General features: G+C 37.2%; 1 protein-coding gene across 2 annotated transcripts in view; it reads right to left on the bottom strand.

Moving 5' to 3' along the window:
• ARL14 (ADP ribosylation factor like GTPase 14) overlaps positions 1 to 21,958 on the bottom strand; it is a 121,059-nt gene that overhangs the window by 29,334 nt on the left and 69,767 nt on the right. The window contains exons 2-4 of one of the 2 annotated variants that reach the window (XR_002777624.1): positions 7,373 to 7,450; positions 6,293 to 6,420; positions 3,896 to 3,982 (exon numbers count right to left, since the gene is read on the bottom strand). The exons of the other annotated variant lie outside the window; for it this stretch is intronic. The gene's annotated coding sequence lies outside the window, so the exon portion shown is untranslated. Of the gene's footprint in view, positions 1 to 3,895; positions 3,983 to 6,292; positions 6,421 to 7,372; positions 7,451 to 21,958 lie in introns of those variants that run through there. 2 annotated transcript variants of the gene reach the window in all.

Here is a 21,958-nt window from a genome sequence, read left to right as displayed (position 1 = left end):
TCAAACAATACAGAAATGAATGAAACAAATATAAGCCACCTCACCAAATTAAGGTACAGCTACCATAACAGCTCTTTCATTTTCCTTTTCATCACTTGGGCCTCATATCCTTCTATATATTCAGGAAGCCCAGTATTCCTTCTTGAAGCTTCCTCTCCTTCCTGCCTTCATGTCGACAGAACCCTGGCCGTACTCAGAAATACCAGGCCTGCTACTTTCAAACAGGACAGTGTCACCAGTGAATAGCCGATCTCTTCTCTGACTGATTTTCTCATGTTGCTGCCACTCAGGATTGCTGTGAAAGTGGTGGTCTACTGCCCTTGCTAATTCACACTCCTGACACCGCGGGCCCTGTACCCTTCCATAGCACGTGTGCATTCGCCTGACAAACGTATGGCCAAATGTGGCCATTCGAGCAGGGAGGAAAGACTCAACCAGGAGCTACTTCATGGAGGAGTTCTTGACCTGGGTCCCACAGACCCCTAGTGTTTCATTACAATTGATTTTCTTTAAAATTATATGTATTTAATTTTGTGTTCTTAAAAATGTTATTCTGAGAAATTGTCCATAGGTATTACGAACCTATCCAAAGGGTCCATGGCACAAAAATGGTTTAGAACCCCTTGAAGAATGACTATTTTCTTGCTTAAAAAAAATAAAAGTTTAGTATCTCCAGATAGTCATCACCTATAATACACGAAAAATAAAAATCTCTTGTAATCCTGCTCTTCATTATCTCACACAAACCTGGTTCTCCTCTAGGATTTCCCATTAAATTTTGTGGTTCTTCTTTGGCCTCTCAAATGCCAACTCCTGTGTACTCTATCACAATTTATTCCTTAGATTTAATTATAATTCTTACTGGTTTTATTGCTCACCACTATTTATTATAGACAAGTTTTTTTTCTTTCTTTTGTGTTTTTCCTTGAATCATTTTTCTGGCTTACATTATTTTGACTAAAATTATTTCCTCAAGTATATTTTTCTTACAGAAGACTTTAGTTCTTGCATATTTAAAGTTGCCTTTTCTTCCCCCAATATGTGAATGATGGTTTAGCTAGGTACAGAATCCTAGGCGTATAATCATTTCCCTCACAAGCCTATAAAAATATTGATCTGTTGTTTTCCAGTACATAATATTACAGATTAGAAATTAAATAACAGTCGGATTCATTTTACCTTGCACGGAACTCTCCTGCAGAAATTAACGTAGCTCCTGACCTCTTCTCCACCAAATCTTTGTTCATATTTAACCTGCTCAGTGGGGGCTTCTCTGACCAACCTTTTAAATTGCAATCTTCACATAACCTCCATCCCACTTCTTTACTTTCTTCTATAACACTTAAACTCCTAACATACTATATACTATTTATTTTGTTTAGTGTATATCCGCAAGACTATAAGCTTCAAAAGAGTGGAGAGGTTTTCTTTTTCTTCAACTTTCTCCTTCCCATGAGAACTAAACTGGCTCTAAGCCTCAGCATCGGGAGGCTGTTTTTTGAGTTGTTAGGGATGTCTTTGATTAATCACCTAGTCCTAAAACTTTCCAAGGGGTATGTAAGCAGGAAAAATGTAAAGAAAATCAATATCCAAATCCTTAACTTCGAGAGATACTCTTTCTCAATTCTGATGTGCCAGAGAGCGTGCCTGTGTTCACATTAGACTTCCTACCACTTTTTAAATAAAGTCACACCTCTCACTCATCCTAAGCCTGATAGTGGATCATTTCTTTGAGTACAAAAACCTCTGGGGGACTACACAAAGATGTAGAATCTTTTAATGATTAATCAGCTTATAATAAACCCTTAGAGCTTCTTGTCTTTCCCAGTCTTATATACATCTGTTAAGCATTATGTTAAAAAACAGTGTATTTCGGCCTGAGGATTCTGCTATGTGATAGTAAGGTAGTGGAAACAATGAAAATTCTCATGTAAGGACTTTGCTTCTTCAATTTTTCTGTCAAATAACAATAAATAAATAAATAAAAATGTATTATTCTGGAAGAGTCTCATGAAGAAAAACCAAAGAAAGAATCAATGAGGCACACTGAACACACAAAAAAAGACTTTCCCCACATTTAAGCATCAACAATTATTTTCAGCTATTCTAATATTCTTTTCTAAGATTTGTAATTATTTATAAAGAAAAGAACCTAAAAAATACCAAAGCTGAATAGATTAGAATATTAATTACCTATCATTGCACAACAAATTATCACAAACCTAGCGACTTAAAAAATACACATTTATTATTTCATGTTTCTGTGGATTAGGAGTCTGGTGAGTTTAGCTGAGTTTTCTGCTTAAGGTTTCACAAGGTTTTTCAATCAAAGTGTTAGTTAGCTACATCTGGAGATCTGACTGGAACAAGGATCCACTTCCAATTATTCAGGTTATTGGCACAATTCATTTCCTTGTGGTTGTAGGACTGTGAGCCTTTGCTCCTCGCTGGCCGTCTGCTGGCAGCAGCCCTCAGCTCCTGCAGAATGTCATCAGCTCTCAGAGGCCACCTGCAGTTCCTTGCCCTATGGGCTTCCTCCGTATGGCCAATTATCTCATCAAACCAGCAAGGAGAGGTTTTAGAGTGACTTTACTAGCAAGAATCTTATGTACATTACATAGTCACAGAATCACTTCTTATTAACTTTGCCATATTCTGTTAGTTAGAACCAAAAAATTACACAAAGGCGGGAACTCCAGGTGGCAAGATCATAGGGGGGTCACTTTGGACTTGGCCTACCAGGGTGTATAATTGACTCTTAATATAACTAAAAGGTTTTTGAACTACCAAGAATTTAAAGACTAAGTGGAAAATTATACATAAAATTTCACATCTTTTTTTAGAATTGGTGTATATCGTTCCATATGGAGTTATAATCTATTTTTATCAATGATACAAAGAAATGTTTACTTTAGTTATAATCAGTCCTGATCTTATTTCATCTTAAAATGTTTAGTATTTTCTATTTATTTTTTAAAAATAAATGCTAGCTGCTGAACTGAATATTTTTAATAATACTATTTATATTTCTTTTTCTTTAAATATCTAAGAAATCTTGATTATGATTTGATCAAAATTAATGGAGTTAATTCTAATTTTATATATGGCTCTTATTTAGTTAATCCCAAAAGCCAAACACTAGTATCTAAGCATACTTTTTATCATACTCACTTTCTCATAAATAAGTAATATTTTAAGCTACAAATTAAACTATTATTATAAATTAAGAGAAATAGGATTTTATTACCTTTTTATAATTTGTTATAACATTGATGAATTAACATCTTAGATCTCCATCATTTAAATCTTGACTGCTTTTAGTAATCTATCTTATAAAATGTGTTCATTAACCCTTTTCCAGTGGTTTTTATACTATTTTTGAAATACATTACACATATATTTAAATTGAAAAATAAGGTCAGACTTTATCTGATAGACAGTAAGTCTAACTAGGGTTGATGGGACTAACAAAGATGACTGGTTTGCAAATTAGACCCCTCCGTTGCCTAAATAAAGAGAAATTTCAGGTCCATGATTTAGATGAAAATATTTAAATGATGTGATAAAAGCATTTTATAAAACATATTAGATTGATGAAGATATAGGAAATAAACAATATTTGAATTTTCTCAGTCCTCTCTGTGTATCTCAAAGTGAAAGTGAAAGAGTAATAAATATAATTAATAAGCATCTGATAAGTCTTGATAAAGCCTTTTTGATATATTTCCCAGAAATCTGAGAAATTGAATGCCTCTGATGTCTGAGCAAAAAAACATTTTGCAAGTCATATTGTTTCCAATTCATTTTTTTCACCAATTTAAGAGAGGATCTAATTAAATTGCCAGGTACTAGATGAGTTTAAATAATTATTTATTATTATTATTTTTGGTACATAATTCAGAAGAAGTTCAAAAATTAAATGGCATCATTATTATATAACTCCTTCCATATTTGCTACTTATTTATTTCTTAGCACATTTATCTGTAAAAACAAAAAAGTAATAGAATTAGTACAAAATGCTATCTTATTTTAGTAATAAGCAATAAGCATTCATAGATACATAAACTAATTGTGGGAAAGCAGTTATTTCATTAGGAACTGGATTTCTAATAAAATTTTATATTTTATGTTTACTAATATTTATCAAAATTTGTTATCTTTATGTTTCTTGATTATGTACTACTAATAATTATAACTCAACCCATCCCTCAAAAATATAACTCTCAGTACCTTATGGTGTTTGTCAAGAAGACAGTTTTAAAATGAATTTTTTTTTTTTTTTGCAAAGAAGTAGTACAGAGTAAACTATAAAAGAATTTCATGCTTAAAAGTGTATTACATGAGGGTTAAATTCTGTGGAAGAATTAAATGAAAATGTGAAGTCAAGGAGGAAAAAAGAAATATGCAAAAATTCCAATCATTTTAAATGAACTTTTTCATGAATATGTAAACACATGGTAGTGGATATCAAATCATTATAGTATTTAGATTCCCCTGGACACTTTAAAAAGAATGATGGGACAGTTTTTAAATGTTAATATATTACAAAATGCCACAAATTATATCTTTTGCAATTATTTAAACTTAGAGTGAAAATTTTTAGATGCTAACTTAAAATTGTGTGAGGGGGTTCATAGTTTTTCAAAACTAATTTGGAAGGTTTTTAAAGCTAAAAACTTGAAGACTGCTGTTCTCTTCAGCCATCAAATGCTGAGAACTGCTGCTGCTCCCAAACCCCAAAAGCTTTTCTGGCACAGGCACCTCAATAGGGTGCCACTGACACCCCACCAGATTAAAAATCTATTGACTACACCTTGTGAATGCCAGGCTAACCACAAAAAGGAACAGGCCACCTCTGGCCACTTTTCTCTTTGCCAGTCAGAGTGGAGTGTCAGCTCCCTTCCTGTTCTCTAGTAACTCTCAGCTCAGCTGGCACTGATGGCACCTGGGTGCTTTGGCAAGAGCAGGGCATGACCTAGATCCTAGAATTGCTGGTCTCCTGACCAGGTACCAAAACCTTGGCAGAGTCAAGATAAGGATCTACTTACTAGAACCTGGGTAAAAGGCGAGGACTTATTTCAGAAAACATGACAGGGATTTATTATTAAAACTAAAGATACACAGTCAAAACAAGGTGTCTTGATGCAAATAGTTGTGATAAGTACCTGAGCTCTTGAAATCCCACCTGGCTAAGAATTGAATTCCACCCCCCACCCACTTCCACCCCCCACCCCACCACCCTCACCGCAGCCCCCTGACCCCCGCCCAGCACCTGAGGAAGCAGAAAGCCTGCAGACAATGCTGAGAGATCCTCACCTGACTAAATGAGTGAAAGCAATACAAACCCAAGACCCTGTGCCTCTAAATCCTACCATAATGGGTTAAATTGTGTTCACCGTAAATATATTTAAGTTTTAACCAATGGTACTGTGAGTGTGATCTTATTTGGAAACAATCTTTGCAGATTTAATTAAGATATAAATTAAGATGAGATCATACTTTATTAGGATGGGTCCTAAATCCAATTACTGATGTCTTTATAAAAGGAGACATAGATACAGACACACAAAGAGGACATTAATAATCTTTGAAAAGTTCTTTCCTGATGTGCTACATAAATTCCCTTCCTTAAATGCTCCTTGAAACCAGCTTTGCCATGTTACTAGTTCCTTCATTCATTAGTGAGTTTAACACATTTTGACATGTGTTCATTTTATTTTTGTATGATTATGTTTTTAACTTTTAAAAAATATGCTTTAAAGATGTTGTAAAGCTTAAATTACATAATAAAAATAATATTAATATGATTCCTGGGTGGTGTTGAATGAGCGTGAGCTCCCCCTTAGCAACGGAGAAAAACCTGGGAGATTCAGGAGAAGCAGCCTCTTAGGGACGCTCCACTGCCAAGGGGCCAGCGCTGTACACCAAAGCCACTGTGTTAAGTGATCATTCTTTTCTTTATTCTCGTCCTACCTCTTCATCATTCTTATTCTTGTCTGTTAGTAGGGCAGACTTATCCTTTGGACATAGTTTGTTTAAATTTACAAGGCAAAATTTATGCTAACTCCAGAATTGCTAAATTTGAAGACAAGTCTTGGCAATCTTCACTGCGGTACAAAAATTGTAAAATGCAAGCAAAATTTCCTCGAGTTTAAAAAAAAAAAATTTTTTTTTAATTCAGGAACAAAGTTCTTGATTTCTAAGAACTGTAAGTACTTTCAAGAATACTAAGTAAGTTATCCTTGACCTCACTGGGACACCACCATCTCTGAGCCTATAAAGAACACTTACCCAGTAACAATTTTCTAAAAACAGTGCCCTTTGTCAGAAGTTAATATGACCTGAAATAGTGATGAGTTCAAGCATTCACAGTCCAGTACAAGAAGAACACTGTATGGTTTCTGCACAGATTGAAGTGGCTGTAGAGAAGAGGAGAAATAAGCAAACCACCTGAGAAAGAAGAACCTGTGGAACTTTTTAATTTCTGAGAGCAAAAACCAGAACCAGGTGTATAGAAAGAGCCCAGCAGAGTGATTCTGGACAAGCAGATAACATAGGTAGGCACCACACAGGGCAAGTATAATTTAAATGTTTATCTAACATTTGCACAGGGGCAAATTTTATTTCTTTCGGCAATTTAGTAACATATGTTTTCCAAATGCTTTTTAAAGTAAAATCTACAGTGCCATATTCAATAATATTAGTAATATAAATATTTCATTTTATTTTTTTCTCTTTCTTAAAATCAGTGTATTATTCTGTCCTTGATATAATGATTTTGAAAATAGATTTATTCTATTCCTAAGATAATCAATGAAGATAATGTGCCCAAGTTCCACACACAGGGAAATTGGACCACGGTAATTGCTGCCATCTTGTGGGAGAGTGAAAGAAATTCAATATGCTGTTATCTTCTAAACTTCCTAGCACCTTCTCTGCTTAAGCATTCGTGCATTCATCATCCTTTCACTCAACATTTACTCTGAGCCAGGCTCTGGCTAGACTCTAGGGACATAAGACAAGTAAGACACAGTCAGTATCCTCAAAGTATGCAAAATGCAGACACAGTGTGATGTTAATATTGTCACAGGAGAAAGCACCCTTCTCGGTGAGGGTGGTGGAGAAAACCAAAAGACTTTCCCAAAGAGGCATAATCCAAAGATTCATGAATAGTCTGGCTGACTCCATTCTATGTGGCTTTCTGTTATGAAAATAATTTCATAGGCATATTTTTCTGCTCATTCCTGTTGGGTTTTTTTTCCCCAGGAGTAGGAAAGGAGACAGGGGAAATGCAATGCTGGCCAGCCACAGAACCTGAGAGAGTATGTGGAATATCTTTCCTTTGCCTCTCCTCATACGTTCTCCACTCACCTTCATTCTGCTCTGTTCCCCAGAGGCTGAGTAGTGTAGACTGCCTCTATCCTCTCTCTTGCATATCGGCTTCCAGTTCTGTTCAGAGAATATTGGTGGTGAGGAGGCATCAGCAGGAGATCTGCAAGAGGAAGGAGAATTATGCCCAGAATACCCCCACCCCCATCCAGGGAGAGAACCCTCAGTGAAATGTCTCAGTTTATCCCTCTCCTTGCTCTTTCAGGCCCAGAGGTGGTCAACAGTACCCAGCTGTTGCTGGCCGCAGTGTGCTGCATTAACCCTTAGGGTTTTCCTACACGCTGCCCACACGTCTATAAATGATTCCAGTTTGAATGTGCCATTGATTTCCTCTTCCATGACTGATCTAGCAGAAATTAATAAATTTTTATTGAATGTGTGAATGCAACATAAATGAATGATTGAATTTAATAATTGAATGAATGAAGGCATGAATGAATGAGTGCTGGATGAATATATGAGAACTGAATGCAGACATGTAGAATATATTAATATTTCATGCAGGAATAAGTGCATAATGACTAAACAAATGAATGATATACACATGAAAACATGAATGGAAACTGTAATAAAGAATGAATTCATAAAAGCATGAATTGGGATCATTTTTAGTCAATCTACATGCCTGACTTCATCACCTCCCCATCTCCCATCTACTAGAATGTGCAAAGAAAAGGAATGATGAGCTTCTCCCTAAAACAGGGATGCTATGTGGAAACAATTTAGAGAGAGGCACTCAGAGGTTAGGTTAGGGGAAAAGACTCAAGAAAAGGATAAGCTAACTTTTAAGGAAAAGTACAGAGAATAAAGGTAGAGATTTCTTTAGTGGGACAGAAAACAAAGATGAAATAAAGTGGGAGGAATTAGGCTCCCTTCCTTTAGCTGGAAGTCAACAATGGTTCACAGACTCAGAGACAAGGAGCCATGGGATAAGGATCCAGCCAACAAATATTGCCATAAGGATCAAGCAAGTCATGAATGAGAGAAGTAGGAACCATCTCATTGCCACATCTGGATGCCAAGGTGGGATGATTAATGAAATATCTCGAGATTCAGATATCATCCATTAAGCTACTGAATCATGTTGCAAAAGCCACTTTCCAAAGGAGCATGGTCATTAGAAAAAGGTCACAGACCTAACTCTGCGTTCTGAACATGAGACCCTGGTCAAGACTTGGTGCTGTTCTCTTCATGCTAAAACATGCAGGAGACAGAATTTGAAGCAATTTAAAAGTCACAAAATATCAAATGGTAATCTCAGCCCATATTTGAATATTTCCCTCTTCCCCAAATACAAAATTTTACTTAATAATAAAAAAGATAATAGGACACATCCATATTTACAAGTGTAGTTCATATGTTTGCTTTGTCCACTGCCAGGCATCTGGGTCTCCAGGAAGAGGCAAAACCCCCTCTGGAATAAGCAGGCCTGGCTGCACCATTTCTGCTGAGAATCTATTTCTCTCTTTGGCAGGAGATGGGGAGGCTGACTGGATGTCACTTTATCTTCATTCATAGATCTTCAGCATCACAATTTCCCTCCAGAGGATTTATCCTGAACCAACAACCTCACTTATTTTTTTGCTGACACAGTGCTGCACGTGCTATACTTTTTGCCATGTGACATGGCTCCCAATGTGCACAGAATTGGACCCGTGGTCTGAGACCTCTGGACTTTGGGGATATGGACTTTGAGGATTTGATGTGGGACATCCAGAGTGAGTCCAGTATTACAGATGGCAGGAAGCATGTTATAGAGAAATCTACAACCACCATTTTTTCTTTATGACTCAGGACAAAATTCAGGGAGCTCTCAATCAAGTGAGAGAGATAAGCCATGTAATAATTAAAATGATGGTGGTGATGACAGCTAATATTGATTAGTTAATATCATTAACTAATAATATAATATGTAATAATGTTATAGTTGATGTTATTATTTAGTAGTTAATAGTATTAACAAGGTGGCCACTGTTCTAAGTATTAACTCAGGCAAGACTGACACAACATGGTATGTGGAGGGAGCTTCTTTAGAGGAGCTGACCCTGTGTTTCCTGAGGAGGCTGGAGTGGGGCGAGACCATGTCATGCTGGAGCACTGGAAGAGGTTCCTTACAGTCACTGGGGTTCTATCTGGGCCTTAAAAGATGGGCTGGTTTGGAAACCACCTGGAACAGAAACCCCTCTTTCCAAATACAGCAGAAACTGCCCCCAAGAACAGGTCTGCTCTTCCTCCTTCCCACTTCCCTGCCACTCTGCACTCCAAACTGTACTTCTTGAATGCAGAAAATGTCTTCATCCTTCCTTGGTGCCTCGCACAGCACACAGCAAATGGGTGTTGCACTAAATGAGTCGCATGCAGGGGTCTCTTGTTTGGGTCATGTAAGCACAACTGGTTCTGATTAAAACCAGACCATCTATGGTCACATTCATCCGGGCTGTGGTTTAATAGTTTTCTGGCACAAGTCTGAGTCTTTGCCCTCTCCCAGGCCAGGACTCAGGAAGGACATTTAGGTACGGAAGGCAAAGGCAGTATCTCCTCCTGAAGAAGCCTCTACTGGAGACCAGAGCAGGACACGATCAGGGAGTACAGTGAAGGACAACGGCACACTGGGAAGACCTAGGGCTTTGCAGCAGACACTACTGTGGCCCTTATGCTCTGTAGGATCCAGCATCCTCAAATTTTGGCTAGGCTCCTAATTATCTGTTCATGCTGTTCAAGCCCCAATTTTTAATAATAGCTGCCCTGCAGTGTTATTTGAAAAATTAGAGATTATAGGTATAGATATATTACAGTGTATAATAAAATATTAACAAGTAAAAGTTACTATAGTTCATTTCGTCTGGAAAAGAAACAGCAGCTACAACTGTTTGAAGGGCAATGCTATGCCCAGTAATTACCACAAGAGAAAAAAAAAAAAAAGATTTAGGGCCAGAGGTGCTTCTGGTACTCACAACTTTCATTATGGGTTGGGGGGATAGTAGCCAGGGCTTTTCAGGGTTTTGTGAGCTATGAGGGAAGCACAGGAGCTCAGGAATGCCCCCTGCCCTTGCCAAATTCACAAATTTGGTGCCGCCACTGATGCCAGATCATAGATCTGTACCCACACCACCCACACACATCCCCCAACACCCTGTCCAAATTGATGCTCAGGACCTTTGCATACCCTTTGCCTTCTACCCTGGGACCCCTCTGAGAAGGCTCCCAGCGGGGGTTGGGACACAGAGAGAGCAGAGAAAGTGTTGCTGTGTGGCTTTAAAGAGCCATTGCTGGGAAGCCTGCTGAAGTTTCTCTCAGCATTCAGAGAAATCCACACATCTACCCTACCCTTGTGGTTGTTCCTCTTCCGCTCCTCACTTCCTACAGGATTCAGCCCAGAACTACGTACCATACAAATCTCTCCTTCCTGTCTGTGCTCTCACTCTTCACATTACCTCTCTATACAGTCCCTACGCACAGTTAAGGCATTGATAGGGTTCAAGAACACTACCCGAAAATAAATATCTAAGGCTGAAGGAATTTTAAAAGATGGCAGAAGCAATGTCACTCTGACCCCCTCCCCGCCCCCCCCCACTTTTGCCATTCTTCCCTGAAATGGGTCATAAAACTCCCAGGTGAAAGGTACCCTCCCAGTACCAGGAGGAAGAAAGATGTTCTTATTACCAGAGATGGAAGATTTGAGCCAAGAAATCTGTACAAATAACTTGATAAACTAACCCTTATCTTCCTGGTTACTTCTTTACCATTCACTACTTGTAGCCTAAATCCCTTTGTCCTCTCAATTCTTCAGAAATTTATTGTTCCTTTGTTTAAAAAGTATAAAAGCTTCCTGTTCTGATCACTTCTTCAGGTCTTTATTCTCTTGTGAAGGCTCCCATGCACATGTAAAAATTCGCTAAAATTTGTATCTTTTTGTCCTCTTAATCTTTGTCAGTTTAATTTTCAGATACAGCCAGAGACCCTAAGAAAGTGAAGAAAACCTTTTCCTCCCTTATAGCATCAAAGGGACAGAACTCATGGAAAGGAAATGCTTTCCAAGAGAAAATATCTTGAAGAAGTAAAACAGAACTGCTGTGTTGGCATCTAGGGCAAGGTGCTGACGGCTTTTCTTCCCCATTTCTTTCCTTCCTTCCTCCTTCCTCAAGATTTGGTCCTCATACTGGTAAGAACTGCTTAAGATTAAAGCCGTTGATTGGTCCATGGTGCTAGAGGCACTGTCTATCTCCAACGATTTGTTTCAGGGTTATTTTTTATTTTACTGAAGAGAATGTTATCATTCACTTTCCCTTGCTCTTCCCTCATTCTTTCTTCCAGTTACTTTGTCAAGTTTCCCTATGACGAACAATGCCTCGAATTTTATCTTGTTTGTCATTAGAGTTAACTCCCTTCAGCAAGAAATATTACCAAAAATATATGTAAAAAAATAACTTGCTTAGGAATTGCTTTTAAAAAAAGAAGCCTCTGAGATGATCGAGAATATATCTTAGTGCTAAATAATCAAATATCAGTGAACTGATTTAACTTTCAAAAATGTATTGCTACAGGATGTATGTATATTTTCTAAAGGTAAAAATCATGATTCTCATACAAATATAACATGAATGTGTGTCAAAAGTTTTATTTAATTATTTGATTCATCAATGGGTGAAGTAAGACATTATAACTGGTTCAAAGGAGAATTCAGAGATAGATAGATAGAGAGATAGATAGATAGATAGATAGATAGATAGATAGATAGATAGATAGATAGATAGATAGATGATAGATAGATAGATAAGGAATACTAAAATTAATGAATAAACAGACGTAAAACTGGCTTTTTATATCAAAGTGAGGGGAGAAATCAATTGTCCCTCCAATGGACAGAATGTATTTGCACATTTATGAACAAGAGTAATTTGTATCACTCTCACTTATCTATCATTTACAGAGTTGTAAATAGGTCAAAGAAAATCAGAGATAATCCAGAAGGATGCACAAGGATGCACAAGACAGAACACTCAGTGATCTTTTTTTTTTTGCCATTTCAAAGTCTTGCACAAATTTTCCCAAATGATGTCAGAAGAGTTCATTCTTTTTCCATAGCATATAGTTTATATTTATTAAAAAATAATCTGATACTTTTGATATAGCTTTTTATTACTTATTATTTGAAACTATGAGGCATTCTAATTTTGTATTGGTGTGTACAATTCATTACCTATAAAATTCATATTTGACAGAGAAAAAATGATTACTGTAAAAAATTAATTTTTTATTATTTATCAAAATGGATCTGGATCATTCTGTAAATTTACAGCAGTAAGATACTATACATTTTTGTTGACTGTATTAACAACCTATGGTCTAAAAATGTGGTGTTTCATTTGGCACATTTAAATAAAATGTTTTTAACTAGAAAAAATTAATTTTGTTGCTAATCTGAATATGTTTATATAAGGATATGTTATTGAGGAATATGACTATTAGATATACCAATGTTAAGGTTGCCAAATAAAATACAGGATTCTCAGTTAAATTTGAGTTTCAAATTAATATATAGTTTTTTTGTATGTGTCAAATATTATAAGAAAAGAGAAAAATGGCTGTTGGGTATGCAACTACAACTTCTAGCTAGGTTCCACTTTGATTTTTCTAATTGCAAATAGATGGTAGTTTCAGGACATAGAATAAGATGAAAGTTTTCTTTTTTTTAACTTTATTACCAATTGTAGTGGAGAAAAAAGTTTTCCTCCATCTTCCTGGAATCCCTGAATGGGACTGAAAATTAAACAGGCAAAGACATTAACAAGAGTAAAGCATGTACTTAACATAAATTTTATGTGATATGGGAGCCATCATAGGAAATGAAGACCTAAAGAAAGGGTTAATCTAGAGTGTTTTTATGCTAGATAGATGAAGAGTGGACGTTTAAGAAATATGATATAGGTCAAAGAGTATGAGGTAAGTGTACTAACTTAGCCAAACCTGTTTGTTTAGATTCTTCTCCATGTCCTTTTATCTTTAGAGATAAGGCTGCTCCTTTTCAAGTAGAGGGAGAGCACCTCTATCATGAAGTTTTTATGACCTGATTCAGGGAAGGAGGGGCAGGGCGAAGCCAAAGTGACCTTCCTGCTTCTGCTGTTTTCTCAAGCTCCTTCAGCTTAAAACATTCAGTATGCTGAGGTGCCATATTTTGGGAGAGTAGGTCCTGAACTCCATCGCTAACCAAGATAATGTTAAGCAAGAATTATTACTTGCATTTCTGCATGAACACCACCAGGTCCAACTACCCGGAAGAAGAGTGATCTGACCACATTTTAACTTTTCCTGAGGCAGAAATGGTGAGCCTATGGTGACATCCCATCATACCAGTTTACATCACTTAAGGCAGATTTTGTTATGATAACCAATGGCCACTTTTAGCTCATTCAGGATGCTGAAGGCTACATGCCTCCCTTTTTTCTAAAAAAAACTAAATAGCTAAGCAAGCATAACTCCTGAATATAGAAGAACACCTCACAGAAACTTGGCAAATATGATGTTTTCTTCCTTATTGCATTAAGCATAATTTATCCTTTTGGACAGGGTCACATAGACCTTTGTTTGCCCAACAGTCAGTTTGTTAATTCTACCCACTCTACAAAGTAAAGGAAAAAGCCATAATATGATGAAGGAAGAGTATTTCCCATAACATCAAGCAAGGCCATAACAGTGTGAATAAAGAGGGTAAACTTCTAAAAAGTTTCAGAAGTCCATAGTTTGATGTGTGATTAATGGGAGAAATAAATCAAAGCAGGAATTGAAAATGATGCCTAGGCTTCCGGCTCTTGTAGCTGAATGAATGTGGGGCCATCGATCACTAAGCTGGAGTAAGAGGGGGAGAAGTAGGTTTGGTTTTTATGTAAAAGAGACTATGTAAAGGTGGGGTCTGAATTGTATTACTTTTCTCTCCTGATTATTCCCTTTGCCTTTATACATTCTGAATAATTTTACCTAGCAAACTACATCAAATTTCAGTTCATTTTTTCTTTAAAAACTAGATATCTATATCATCCTATCAGAGCTTCTGAACAGCCTGATATTATGTGTTCTCATGAGTTTCTATAAATTCTGACCCAAAGCAAAGAAACATGAAACTTTAATCACCATACTCAGCCTTGTTGAAGTGAAATGCACAATTTCCTGTTACATGTTTTCACATACTAAAAATAACTTGGAGGTTCCCCCCACCACCACCAAGTGCCTGGCTCATGATTGGTGCTCTGTAAATAACGGCTGAGAAGTAAATCTTTTTTAATATCTCATTTAGCTCTAATGTATAATTCTAAGATCTACTAGAAATATCTTTTGTCCATAATCACCTACTAGCACTCGGCATATACTGATTTTTCTTAAGTAAGGTTTATTTTGGTCTACTTACATAGCTAATGTTACCCAATTAATCACAACCCTATCTATTACAACGATGCTAACAATAGAGGACATCGCACCTCGTTTTAAAATCTATGCTGGCTTCCCACGTGGAATAAGATCCAAAATCTTCAATTTTATGGCCCTTGATAATTTGGCTATTGCCTACCCTTCTGCATATATTCTGTCTCCAAAATATGACCTGAATTTACACTTGTGCCAGTTTCTCTTCTTTTCCTCTTCTCATAGTCTCACTCTACTCATATCGAAAGACCAAAGTCAAATGTCTCTTTGGCAGATTTTATTTGGAATTCTCCAGCATCAAACATAGAGCTTGCATCACCTGCTAAAGTTTTTTAAAGTTTCATTCCAAGGACCTTAGAATATCAAACCAAAGTTATTTTTCTAGATTATAATTGACTTAAGCAATTAAAAAAAAAGACTGCTAGCATCCTTGAAAAGAAAATCTTTGATATCTTTTGGAAATCAAGCAGAGAAAACATTTTTTACACCATTTTTCTTTAATCCAAAGTATTTTTCAAATAAAATAACCGGATATGTTTTGTAAGCATATCTTGTGAAACATTCGTTTTAAATACTTAGACCTTTTGATTTGACAACCACTTAATTTAAATGACAAAGCTCCAGTTAGAGAATGAAATGAGCTAAACTTATTAAGTGTTCTATCAGCTGAGAATACAGTGGTGAACAGTGTTTAGTTTAGAACCAAACTAAAATTAAGTCACTTATGTCAAGGAAAAAATGGAAATGGAGCATAAAGGAAACTTAACTTAACCTAACCTTACTGGAATTTACGGTTCTTCTCAGAAGTCAGCAGAGGACACCAGCCAATGCCCAAATATCAGGTCCATTCGTGCCATCTCTGGACTTTCTTGTTCCTTTGATTCAGCTATCTTGATCTAAATTAAGAACACTGGACAACCAATCAACTTACAAAGCCCCCCAAAAATCCTTATTTATCCTATCCCTTAGTCTGTGAGCAACTCAGAACTCATTACTCCCATAGCCTTGAGTTACCCAGCTTCTAAGTAGAAAGCTTTGCAATAAACCCAACTTTCTGTTTTGTTTTAGTACGGAGAGTTTGGGTTTTGACAAAACATAGATCAGAGTTTTTCTCACTGAATTTACATACTTTCATTTTAATTAGGGGTGGAGAGATTAACAATATGCAAGTCTTGTATCAAAGTGATCATGGCTCTAAAGAGATTTAAATTTTTAAATAGGATCATTGAGTAGCCACTTGGAAGATCCGGGAAGGGCTAAGTAGGCAATGTAAATCAAACTGAGTTCTGAAAAAGAAAAAGAGACAACAATGCAAAATTCGGGGAAAAGAATTTTCCAAGCAGAGGGCATTGAAGTAAAGTTGGAGAGACATAAAGTGGTGGATGAGGAAGGTGAAGAAGCACAGATCACATAGCTCTTTGTAAGCAAGCATAAGGAGTGTGGATTTAATTCTCCAAGCAGAGGAAAAACTATTGGTAGATTTTAAGAAACGGAGTAACGTAACTTATTGAAAAAAATAAAAATTTTTTAAAAAGGGAGCAACATAGTCTAGATTATAATTTTTTTTAAATCACTTTGGAAGCTGTGTAGAGAATGGATTTGGAGGTGAGGTCAATTGGAAGGCAGCAATCAGATCTCTAGATAATTTTTGCTCAGACCGAGATGATGTTTGTAAAAATGGAGAGAAAATGAATCCAATTTTGGAAGTTGAGTCAAAAGAACTTGCTGATCCAGTGGATGAAAGGGAAGTAGGGGAAGGAGAGGTGTAAATTCATTTTAGAAAACCTTACAAACTATGTTGTCGTTAGGATTATTTGTAATATCTTAAAGGTTACTCATTAATTATTGCATTAAACTCTGACGTGTTCATTTTTATTTGGTTATTACGCATACGAATATATTGGTAATTTTATCTTTTTTAAATAACTGATCTTTAATGGAACAGGTTGAACAGTAAATGGAAAATGAGTAGAGGCAACATGTGAAGACAACTCTTTAAATTTAGAATTAGAGGTCATGTTCTTCCATCATTTCCCGAGAAGGAGCACTACATTGCTCTGGGTAGCTACCCAATGCCAACTTATTCAGTCTCAGCGCAACCGTCAGACTAGGTGCCCCCTTGTGTCAGATACATCCCTTTAAGCAGGCCAAAGCCAACGAGCTCTACAAACTGACGTCACACTAACTCCACGCAAGCCCCACCTCCCTCGATGCTGGCTTGTCCCCATCGCAAACTAGCCTCCGTGACCGGAGTAGGGGACAAGGTCGCCCACGCGGTGACGTCAACGCGCAGCGGAGGCCGGGAATGTGGTGTCGTCAGTGCGTCGCGCAAGACGCGAGTGAAGTCTAGTCTTTTTTTCTGCTCCCGGGGGTATCTCAGGTGGGGAAGGGTGGGCGTGACATCATCTCTCTGCGCGGCCAAGGGCGCCAAATCCCCACCCCGCCCCCACCCCGCTTCCGGTCCCATTCCTTGATTCTGGCCCCCGGCAGGTGCGAGGGGAGGTCTGAGCCGTGCGTTTGTGGTGCGGACGCTATTCGTCGGTCTTCTTCCGACTCTTTGGCCCTTCCGCCCGAATCCACACAACATTCGATGTAGCTAGTATTCTGCTTTTAAAATCGAAGGACCAAAGGCTCAGAGAAGCAGAGCTGCATTCCAGATAGTCTCTTAATTATCTTCACTTAACCATATCTTACGAAATGTTTGAGGCAATTGATGTAAAGCACCTTACAACCCCCTTACCTGTAGGGGTCTGTCCATCCCGCCCATAGCAGCGACCAATACTGATTTCTAGCCCCTCGACACAAAGGAAAAACAGTTTGTATACTGAGTAGAAGACCTGAAGCAGAGATTGCAGATTTTACCCAGAAAAGGTGTGATCAAAATGTAGGTCTCTCAGCTGCCCTGTACCAATCACACACATTAGCACACAACCGAATGTGCACTTTGTCTATTTTTCATTGGCATCACCCTTCCTACACCCATCCAGACTGAAAATCTAGTAGTCAAACTGCTCTTTCATGCCCTGTTCATCTGATTAGCCACTGACTCCCGTCTCCTTTTTCTTCCTGTTCGCTATTTCTGCTAGATAAGACTTCATCAAATAATCTCTAACCTAATCCCTCGAAATGATTTTTTCCAGTTAATATTTATTGATGCTTAAGCACCATTAATCATCACCAAACGTTGCCAATTTTACTCCTCAGCACATAGATGGATTATACTGCTTGGCACCAGGTCAATAAGGTTTGAGTGGATGTGACCAGTTACTCTAAGACACATTTTTATTTACCAGAATTACCACTTTGAGATGCTCCAAAACTCTTTTCCCTCTCTTGTCCAGCAACAGGCAACTTTCCAATGTCAAAGGTTCATAAATAGCCAAATTAAACCTGTGAATTACTGGTAAAAATTTATTGTGCACACAGTAAACATACAGTTTGCAAACCCGGAGCACTCAAACCAAAACGCAGATTGAGGCTCTGAGGTATGCTGTTACAAAGCAACTTACATAGCAAAAAAGCAGTCTTCACAGTGATTGGTAATGAAACTAAATTAATGACTAAACTGGTTTTATCTGCTCAGGGACCCTTCAAAGCTGGTCTCTGTTTGCTTTTGATTGTAACAAGAAATGGAGCCTCCTCAGCCTGAGTCCCTGGTTAAGATGAGCAGAGCCTCTATGTTGACCTATGATGAACATGTAGCATGGGAAAGAGAAACTTCTTTTGTCTTGAGGCACAGACTTTGGGGTTGTTGGTTATCACAGCGTCTGCTAGCCTCTTCTGATTGATAACAAGTAACTTCAGTAGTGAGGAAAAACAAATTTGGTCTCTGTCCCAGTGGAGCTTATAGCAGAGATATCTCTGTACAGATCTGATCATGTCCCTTTACTTGCTTTAAAACTTTCAGTATCTTCCCATTGCTTGAAGGATAAAGTTCAAACTCAGCCTGGCCTTCTAGGCCCTTTCCACTTGGCTCCAAACTGCACTTCTATTTCCCCTCTCCCATGCATTTTATAGTCCAGTCAAACAGTATTACTGGCTAGTTACTGCCTTAATCCATGTGCTTTCAAACCCTCACCTCAAACTTCACCCATACCACACCTTCAACCTGGGATAACCTCCATCCATGTTTATATATCCTGGTTTACTACCCTGTGCTTGTTAAATACCACCGTCTACTAACCCTTTTAGAACACTCATAACAATCTTAATTACATGTTTCAGTCATTGTCTTCCTGCAGGGTTGTAAACTCCTTGAGAAGTCCATCTTATTCATCATTGATATATGAATGGGATATATAAGGACTTAAATATATGTTAAATGAATGGATGACTTATTAGGTTCTTCAAGACTCTTTAGAAATGCTGTCAATTCCATGTATTAGTTTCCTATTGCTGCTGTAACAAATTACCACACAATTAATGGCTTAAAACAACGGAGATTTACTATCTTACAGTTCTGTGGGTGTTGACAGGGCCGTATTCCTTTCTGGGTGCTCTAGGGGAGAATCTGTTTCCTTGCATTTTTGAGCCACTAGAGGCTGCCCACATTCCTTACCTCGTGGTCCCCTTATTCCATCTTCAAAGCCAGCAGTGTTGCATCTCTCCAAGCATTCTTCAACAGTCACTTCTTCTAACTATGAATTCAGCCAGGAAAGTTTCTCCAATTTTAAGGATCTGTGTAATTAGATTTGGCTCACCCTCAATTATCCAGGATAATCTTCCCATCTCAACACACTTAATCACCTTTTCCTTTTGCCAGGTAAGGTAACATATTTATAGTTTCAGGAATTAAAACAAGGACATTTTGGGGAGACCATTATTCTGTCTACCATATTCCAGTCTTTTTTTGCTTCTCTCTCTAGCTTGGCATTTACCCTTCAGCCAAATGAAGTCTTCCCTGAAAAGCATCAGAGGTCTCCTAGAAGTAGGGTTTTTAGAGTGAAAGGGAGTACTATTAACATCTACACCAAGTCAACAGGTGTACAAGCCGACAGGTATAAAGGATGATATGGGTGTGTGACCTATGGAGAACCAATCCTGAGTCCATTATTATGAACTTCTACTCTTTATCCTGGTCTCTTAGAGATCAAAGAAATGTTGTGAGGCTTACTTTCCTTTGAAAATACATGCTTTAGGCTGGAGATGAGATACTTTATCTGGCTCAACAGGCAAAACAGGATCATTTTCTCTACTGTTTTAACAATGTGTAAATAACAATATAATGTTTATATTAGGGACATAGACTTTTATCTGTAATATATATTACAAATATTAAGTCACAATTTTACATTTGTCTTCAATTTTGTTTATGATGAAGCCTTCTTTAGCAGGTACTTCCAATATACCTTGTAGCTTCATGCGAAAAGATAAAAAGAATTCAAGGTCAGGAAACTGGAGATCTGCTCATATTGGACTTGTAAATGGTGATTTTCAGCTTTGGGGAGAAAGAAAAAGTCATACTAAAGTAAGGGTCCCATAGTTTTTCCTTTCTCTGATCAAGGCTTTCCATTTCAAAGTCTGTTAATCCTAGATCATAGAGGCAGAAGATATTTCAGGAAATCATTTTGTGATCTTATTATACAAATAAGACGTGTTTACCCAAGGTTAGTTATTACTTTGCAGTTGCAAAATAGTGGCTTTCTAATTTCATAACGCCCTCTACAGTTTTCTGTATAAAAGAGCTGTCCTTTCGCCCACACCACTCCTTCTTTTCCTTTTCATCTTTTTATATTTTTAATGATATTCATTAAATGGACTTAGAGTTTTTGTTTTTATTTATTCAGTGTATTATAATCCATGACCAACTTTTTTTATGCTTAAATTTTCAGACTTGGTCAGTAGGAGTCTCTTTAGGCTGCTACTGTAAACTTTTGATGTATCTCCATCAGCCTTTGAGTTCTTTCTTGCTCTTTGGCAAGATGTATCAGGCTCATCTTGTACTTTGCCTGCTCCAGATCTGAACTGCCATTTCTCCAAGGAGCTCTGATTCCTTTCAGTGAGGTGCAATATTTAGAAACCAAGATCTTCTGGGCTTTAGGTATACTTGTTGCTACTGGGGTGTCATCGCCTCTTGGCCCTTTTCTTTTCCTTTTGGTATGTCCCCCTTTTCATTCTTTTGTTTTACTCTGGGGATATAGCTTTTTTTTTTTTTTAAACCAGTCTCATGTAGAAGAACATTTAGCTTATTTCTATGTTGCTATTACAAATAATGCCATAATGCTTAATCTTGCACATATGTTGTTTCAGATATGTGGTTGTGCATCTTAAGGGAAAATTCCTATCAGTGAAATTGCCAGATTAAAAGGGAAGTGCAAATGTATCTTTGTTAGATATTGCCCAATTCTCCACAAAAGTCATACCATTTGTATCTACACCAGCATTGGGTGAGGTTATTTTCGCACAGCCTTACCAACAGAATTATAGACTATGTTGTCAAACTTATACAATTTTGCAAAGACGACAGGTTAGAAACATCTAAATGTTGTGTTAATTTGTATTTCTCTAATAGTGAAGCTGAAGATTTTTTCACTTGTTTGAAGATCATTTGAATATCGTTTATTGTTAACTGTGTGCATGTCTCTTGCACATTTTTCTATAGTTTTGCTTATTCTTTTTTTCAAGTGTTTTTTTTTTTTTCATTAGAAACATAAGATCTTTATCTATGTTACATAGTCGTCCCTTAGTGTCTGAGGGGGATTGGTTCCAGGAACCCCTGAAGATCCCAAGTCCAAAGATGCTCAAGTCCCTCAAGTAAAATGGCGTAGTATTTGCGCATAACCTACGCACACCCTACCATATACCATCTCTGGATTACTTATAATACCTAATACAATGTAAGTGCTATGTAAATAGATGTTATACTATATTGTTTAGGGAATAAACTCTGGGACGAGAAAAAAAGTCTATACATGTTCAGTACAGAGACAACCCTTGTAGACCTAGCTATATAGTACATGTCAGCAACAGTATCATTTTTTTCTGCATATTTTCAATCTGTTGGTTCAATTTGCAAATGCAGAATTCATGAATACAGAGACTGACTGTATATTGCAAATATTAACTCCCAGCTTGATATTTTCTTTCGACTTTATGCTTGCTATAATTTTTATTTTTATCTAATCAAATTTATCATGATTTTCTTTGTATATA

Source organism: Pteropus vampyrus, unplaced genomic scaffold, assembly GCF_000151845.1.
Source record: "Pteropus vampyrus isolate Shadow unplaced genomic scaffold, Pvam_2.0 Scaffold12, whole genome shotgun sequence".
Lineage (NCBI taxonomy): Eukaryota > Metazoa > Chordata > Mammalia > Chiroptera > Pteropodidae > Pteropus > Pteropus vampyrus.
The sequence above is the reverse complement of the archived record's forward strand: the minus strand, read 5'-3'. Positions and strand labels throughout refer to the sequence as shown.